The sequence below is a fragment of the Malurus melanocephalus genome, unplaced genomic scaffold (genome assembly GCF_030028575.1).
Source record: "Malurus melanocephalus ecotype Western Australia unplaced genomic scaffold, MMel_1.1 scaffold_23, whole genome shotgun sequence".
NCBI classification, from domain to species: Eukaryota; Metazoa; Chordata; class Aves; order Passeriformes; family Maluridae; genus Malurus; species Malurus melanocephalus.
This window is the reverse complement of record NW_026623255.1, coordinates 3465401-3471346: the sequence shown is the minus strand read 5'-3', so window position 1 is coordinate 3471346 and position 5946 is coordinate 3465401.

Genomic DNA, 5946 nt, shown 5'->3' with positions numbered 1-5946 from the left:
CCACACAAAACAACAACAACAACAAAACACCAGAAAAACAAACAATCAAACAACCAAACCAAAAACAAACAAACAAAAAAAAAGCCAAAACCCCCCCAAAAAAACCAAACCAAAACAAAATAATAATAATAAAAAATAATAAAAAAAGAGAAAGCTTGCACTATCTAGTTCTGGTGCTGGAGACTGTACATTTACCATTTCCCTACRGTTCTGGGATCATTCCTTATTCTGTTCTCTTAGTCAAGAGTTGGACACATTTGGCATATGAGGATCTATACAAGGGTGAATACAATGCAGTATTTCGTGCAATGTGTGGGTATGTGGGTAGTGATTATATGGGAATATCTGTGCAGCTCCACCTCATTTCCAGGTTGCTGTCTTGCTGTCTTTATTAACTGCATGCAAAYGCACCAGCCCTCCAGATGTTGTCGACCTGGCCTGCCTCTCCAGTGGAAGGCAGGCATATGAATAAATGTGACATGATTATGTAATCTTGTGATTTGAGASCTGAAAATCTGTGCCAGYATCTGTAATAGGATCTTTCCTTGAAGAGRGAAAGGAATGTTTTTATGGATAGGTACATACTTTTACAGTTACACTTGAAATTAACCACCTTGAAGAAATAGATATGAATAWCAGTGGAAGGGCAAAACTCCTTTGAAATAAGCTCTCTGGGAGAATCCTGAATAGCCTTCCAAGATCTGCTTAAAGCATGTTCATTTATCCTAATGATAATTTATTGGATGGATTTAATATTTCTTAGTGCAATGGGACTTTGTGGTTTATAATGCTGAAATAGATCATACTGGTTTTCCAGCCAAAGAACGGGGAAAAGGTCAAATATAAATCTCATGTTTCTCTTTGAGGCTGGAAAACAGTAACTGCAAAAGAAGTTTCATTATTTTTTATTAATTATCATGCTTTTTGTAAGAGTGCAACAGTAGAGTGGTACTTTGGAAATCGCCTACCCTTTTGGGATGGGAGCGTAAATGGAACTCACAGTAAGGGATGCTTCAATAATTCAAATATCCAACAGTACTGGCAGCAAACTGAACATCCATTCTTACTAAATGTACTAACACAACATCATTCTACCAAGAAATGAAAATACTATAACTTCTTCCAGGAAGCAGCAAAAGGATGGATTTGAGCAGATGCCAGGAGATGTGTAAATAATAACTGTGATTACATTGACCTTCCTGCATAATTTAGACCAAATGAAAAACATGCTTTAGCAATCTTTTTCTGAGGATTTAACCCCTGAATGTGTAAGGTTGCAGTTCGATCAATTCAGGCACCTATGATGGGTGAATGTCTCAAAAATATATTTTAAAATATTAAAAGTTTGGCAACACAGTCTTTTCTAGCTCCATCTCATTATGTTTTGTCTCCTTCCCTCAGGACAGAGTCTGGCACAGCGACTCAGAACACCTGACAGKGTGTTYTGCAGGAATACAGATAATTGYTTAGACATGAGCAGCCTCAYTTTTAGGCTGAGCAGGGAACACTTCTGAGCCCACGTGCATTAAACTGCTGCACGTATTTCTGCAAGTYGGGAAGCTGAGGTGAGCATTTGCAAAAATTACCATTCTGCTTCTTTGTAATTAAATAGTTGTTCTAAGTCTCAATTCCTAAATTTATTTCAGAAAAAAACATCYTAGATACCCCATTTCTGCTGCAGCAGAATTGCCCAGCACACTGCTCTGCTGAGTAGCTTAGTGATAACCATAAACCTAGCCTTGAAAAAGCCATTAMGTTTTCTGGCTTCCATTTTCCAGGGATGCTCAGAGTAAAATTATTCCCAAACAAAGGAGTGAGAAACAAGGGGCTCTTGCATGCATCATGCCAATATTTAAATGTTTCAACATCATTTAGATGTTGATGTCAGCTCTCTCATTAGAGCTGGAATACTTTTATTCTTCTTTTGATGCTAGTCTACTGAACAAAAGTATTATTAAAGGGGTTTTTTGGCATAAGGCTGAAATCCAAGCTTTCCTGGTGAGTTCAGACGCCACCAGGCTCTCACTGAGCTCCTGAAGTTCACCTATGCACATGTCCACATGGACTGTGACTGTCTTATCTGCTAAACAAGGACTGTGATGGTGGGACTTGTATGATGACAAGGCTGAACAATTAAAATCAACATAGGTTGAATTTAAAAGTAGGCTTTCACACCTCATAAAGGCAGTGACCAAATTACTTACAGAGATCTATAAGCATAAACCAAGGGTATAGATATGACACAGGATRGGGTGGTACTGATTTATCAGTATTAAATTCAATAAAACTCATCCACTTCTTCAGTTCTTGTACAGACTAAAATCTAGAAGAAGAGCTTTGAAGTCCAGAGCCTATTATTCAACATTATAATGTGCTAGGGCACGTAACTGGAAGGAAACAACTATTACCATTGACCAACTTTTCAAGCTGACTCAAAGATGTAACAGAATTGATTCACTATTTTCTTTTCAAAAGCATAAKATGTAATAGGTTACCACAGGTTCCCCCCCTCAGGGACCAGAATGCTGTCCTTAGTCTTTATGGAATATCACTGAGCTTGGAGAAAAGCTTACAACTTCAATAGGTCTTTACAGCATCCCAGGAGTGTACAATATTCACACTTTAAAGTCACAGTTGTCCCAGTTCTCCTTTTACTAATGTAAACAGGAAAAAAAACATGCTTAAACAGTAGTCACAAACTCTGTTGTATGCAGATCCCAACAGAGAATTTCTTTTTACTGCTTCTTTAACTTTTTTCCCTCACAAAAAAAAAAAAAAAAAAAAAAAAAAAGCTGTCTACATGTAGGTGACGGAAACTTTCCCTATCTCTGCAAAGATATGAGAAGAGAATTTTAAAGATAGCAATAACTATGAAGTTTTACTTACTTTGGCATTTTGAACTGTGTGTGCCTCTGATTTAGATGAAAATGGAGAAGTCTGAGCCAGACTAAGTTTCCTCCATTGAAGAGTCCTCATTCTGTTTCTCATGGGGAGATAGACATAAGCTTCTGGATCAAAGCCCAGCTGCTTTTGAGCCCCAGGAACTGTGTATTGCAGCTGACCAACCTCTGAAGTGCCAATGCTTCTTCCTTAATCCCAGCTGTACCCACAGGGCCAAACCTGCCTCTCAAATTGAAGACACTCACTTGTTCAAGATTCATCCTTAGCACAAGAGGCTTGGAAGCACCTGTTTGCTATGAAAAACTACAGTTACATATATTGCACCCCATTTTTACATCTGCCTRCTTTTAATTTCATGAGGAAGGGAATATCACCTGTGGCAGTAACGTTTTCAGGAGGTCATGGTGTCATCCTTTTTCCTCAGGTGTCCCTCCAGCCTGCCCAACAGAGTGTCAGGAGTTCAAAAAGAGAGCTCAGGGTGTCAGCTTTCCAAAGTGCTCTCCTACCTAAAACAAAACAAAACAAAAAAAGGAGTATGTTTTTTCTTTCAACCCAAGGATTCTGCCTAAGTAAGCCTGATCCCATGCACAGGTGAAGCCAGCCTCCAGCAGTGGTGGGAATCCATGTGCTCTCAGACACACACAGGCAGCCCAATTGTGGCAGATTTTGCACTGTCAACCAGGCAGCCAGGGTGCCCCAGAGCAAACAGGGCTCAGTCATGCTCTCTCCCTTAGCTTCAGTGATGCCATAACCTGAGTGCAGGGACAGGGAGGTTAGTTTTCAAAGCATGCAGCAGAGTTTTTGACTTTTAAAGGCATATTTTGAGATGGTTTGACTACTCTGGTAACTTCTGGTTCAGTTTAGCACAGCAGCTCGGAGAAGCAAAGCATAAATGGGTTGAAAGCAAACAACCTGCCTCTTTATAACGCTTGCATTCATCCACTCCTCTAATGTTATACCTACAGGAGAAAAAAAAAAACCAAACAAGCAAAAACCCCACCAACATTGCAGCCAGTCTTGTGAGCTTGCAGCATTCTCATGATAGGACCCAAGTGTTGCCAAGGCTGCTCCAGGACTATCACCACGTCCTGCATCAGAGCATTGTCCCAAAGCTGCTGCCTGTGAATCATCCCCCCCACACACAGCAGCCCCAGGAGCTGCTCTGTGCTGTAGGATAGTTTTGATGTGAGATAATCAGGTTCACCAGGTGGGCAGCACCAGGGCATGGATACTGCAGGGAAGAAAATATATGGAAACACAGTCACTATATCCTGTTCCAAAGGGGCTCAGTTAACAAAATCCTCTTGTCTGCCCAGAGCTATTAGAATGAATGACTGTTCCTGTACTGTGTAATGATCAGGCCTTGAGCTAACAAACATTAACCCTATGAAATACAATTTTTCTTAATTCAATTTTGCTAAGGGARCATTTAGTGGCCTAGTGGACTTGCAAACATCAGTTCTTTTAGTCTGAGGTAATACTGTTTCTTTGCAATGTACAAGTTGAAAGTCCCATAGTGACAGAGACCAAAATTATGAGCATGAAAAAATGCTCAAGAAAATCACAAATGAATGTAGATACAAACAAAAGAGTAATAATCATTCAACCACAAGAGCTTGGGTTTCAGAGTAAAAATATCCACGTCAGTGCTGGAGARGGTGCAGAAACTCAAACAGCTAAGATGGAGAGAGGAAGAAGAAATTAATTTAGCCGAATATAATCATATGGGAAGGTAAGGTACTTCCCTCAGATGTTGACCCTCCTGAAAGAAAACAGCCCTGAAACTTGCAGAACTTGAAATTTCTTTCACCTGGAAGGAAAGTGGTAAGTGTTTCACTCCTGAGGACAAATCACATTTGCAGTCAAGGGTGGAGATAATGAAGGAAAACACCACATTGTTGCATTTTCCTTATTTAATGGTCTAGAGGGAAGCTGGAGTTTTTTTGTTATTCCCATCACAGCAACAGTAAAACCAGTTTATGAATGAAATTTCAGTGACACATATACACGTTCATGTGTGTTTGTGTGTACACACGTTCTGCTCTCCCAACACAATCAAATTGAAAATGGTTATTTCAGCRAGGACTGCATTGTTATAATAAGCCTTTTAGATGGACAAGTTTACAGTTCAATTTCCTATAAGCCCAGTAAAATATCTGAGAGAAAAAGTACAAAACAGACMAAAGAAAATTGAAATGGAATAAACCTGTTGATCTGGCTCTTTTCAACAGCACCCAGGATTGATGAGAAAATCACTCACTGATTGACAGCTKAACAGGTCTGAACCTCCCCAACGTTGTCAGCACTGGCTTTTTATCCAGGTATATAGTCGTAATTACAGTAGTGAAATTGGAACTCAGGGGATTCAATATTACTTGCAAATGTAAAAAACTGCACTTACACATGGTGTGAAGCTAATAAGTCTGTGCTGCTGGGATTTATATTTGTGCCTGCATTTACCTATYTGAATGAATTTATTGAGTTTTAATGTTTGTGAAATCTCAATTTCTGTTCTCCATCTAGGAGGTATTTGAAAGAAAGCAATAGCCATAACTCCATGTTGTACATCAATTACCTTGAGGTTCTTCAACTTATTTCACAAAGCTTCTGCTCCTCTGTGTAGGTTTGCATGTGAGCAAACAGCCCCTAGGGAGCCCAAGGAGAGGATGATTCACCCATGGGATTCCCAAACAGAAATCACAGCTGGAAGTAAAACCTTACAGCCCCMTGTCCCAGAGAGCTGCCCATCTGTCTGGAGTGAGGGAGTCAGGAAGAGCGTGTGGTTCTCAGAGAAACATTTCCCCTGGGGCCTGTGAGGCCGAGCACATTCTCCATATCTCGCATAAGATATCTCACATTTCTTAGGTAGGGGAAATTTCTGAGTGGCTTGCTGGAGGGTTAGGATTTTACTAGCCTTGGTAAACCTAATTCCAACCTCCCTGGTCTTGTCCAGTCATCCAGACCTTCACTTTTTGATGTGTCTAAAGCACCATGCTAAACTGGATTCAGGGGTATATCTTTGGAGGGTAATGYATCAAGACAAAA